Source organism: Tupaia chinensis, unplaced genomic scaffold (genome assembly GCF_000334495.1).
Source record: "Tupaia chinensis unplaced genomic scaffold, TupChi_1.0 Scaffold143970_1, whole genome shotgun sequence".
Classification (NCBI taxonomy): domain Eukaryota; kingdom Metazoa; phylum Chordata; class Mammalia; order Scandentia; family Tupaiidae; genus Tupaia; species Tupaia belangeri.
Window position 1 is genome coordinate 1,187,366 of NW_006203821.1, and position 1,389 is coordinate 1,188,754.

A 1,389-nucleotide genomic window follows, 5' to 3' on the forward strand; every position below is an offset into this window, starting at 1 on the left:
ATCCACGCCATAACAACCCAAGACGTATGTCCAGCGCCCTGTGAATTCCGACCTCTGCTGACCACCACGCCGCACGACTGTTCTTTTGGATGTGAACTGGAAGGGGAGCTCCCATGAGGAAATCCCCAGAAACCTTCTTTTAGGGTTGCAGGCCCATTCTCATCACGGCACACTTTCGCGTAAGGCCCAAGCAGAGCAGAATGACGCGAGGACCGGCGTATACCAGGAGAACGTATCGCAAGAGCCCTGGGAACCACGCGACTCCAGACCTAGGCGCTGGCGGGATAGTATTGCGCATGCGCGTCTAGAGCGCGCCCCGCCCCCTACCTTTCAATTTGGTGGCGGGAGAAGGAATACGGCACCTTCAAGGACTGCCCCCGCGTCTTCTAAGGGATCTGTGTCTGCACAGAGCCCTCCTGCCACACACTCACCCGATCCCCGCGGGTCCTCAGGAGCCCCGCGGCAGCAGCCCCCAGCCCCGGGCCGAAAACTTTCCCGCCACCTGGTTCGGCGGGACGAGTCCACGCCCGCGTCGCGAGCGGGGCGGGGCGAGCCGGGCTGGTCCACTGGGTTTGAGCGAGGGGGGAGATTGGTGATGAAGGAACGAAATGGGAGGCGAGTACAGTACAAGGACTGTTTATCTGAGTCGATTCCCTATAGTGTCCTAAAATTCACAGCGCTGTGGATTTTCTTCTGAGAGATAATAGGGTTCAAGGTCCGATTAGCGGTGCATTTGCAAACACTCTTCCCCTTCTAGTCAAGTGGACTATTGCAAAGTCGTCCAAGGTTAGTTAGAAAAGTTAGGTTTTATTGGGAGGAAGGGAGCTGAGGTACCGGCAGGTGGCGGTCTTTTGAGGGGGGCGTTGTCTGTCATACTACAGGCTTAGGTAAAGCTTGCGAAGTATGCAGGAGGCTCATAAACGGTAGAGATCAGCAGTAAATATCCATTGGCCAGTTGAGGATCTCCTCTGCTGAGATGAGTGTATTTTGCCAACAACAAAAGAAGGTAGGACTCAAACGAATATTATCTCCTGAAATTATTAAGTATTTGAATAGAGGGAATCAATTTCTGGGATATGAGGGAGAGTTAGAAGAAACTTGCTGCAAGATGAAAGAACAGATTGAAGTGAAAAGACACACACACAAAAAGAAAAGACTATGGAACTAGTGATAAAAGCAGAAAGATGCCATTTGAAAAAATGTTTTTGATTTGCTCTAAATAAAAACTCCAAGGGTCAAAGCCTCTCTTCCTCCTGTCCCCCGTCTCTCACCCCTGCATTTGTTCCAGGCATCAGATTTCCTGTTTGGGCCATAGAGAGCAATTCTGAGACTTCAGTACCATCAGCCAGGTTACTCCAGGGGATGTCTGGAAGACGGTTATGCTGCTGA

The 1,389-nt window shown here is 51.6% G+C and overlaps 1 protein-coding gene across 3 annotated transcripts in view; it reads right to left on the reverse strand.

Annotated features, from left to right (window-relative positions):
• TIMELESS (timeless circadian regulator) overlaps nt 1–508 on the reverse strand; it is a 36,828-nt gene extending 36,320 nt beyond the window's left edge. For 2 of the 3 annotated variants that reach the window (XM_027767158.1, XM_014583000.2), the window contains exon 1: nt 432–508. The gene's annotated coding sequence lies outside the window, so the exon portion shown is untranslated. Of the gene's footprint in view, nt 1–52; nt 164–431 lie in introns of those variants that run through there. The other variant, XM_027767157.1, reaches the window with a different exon arrangement.
• Nucleotides 509–1,389: the final 881 nt, after the last annotated feature.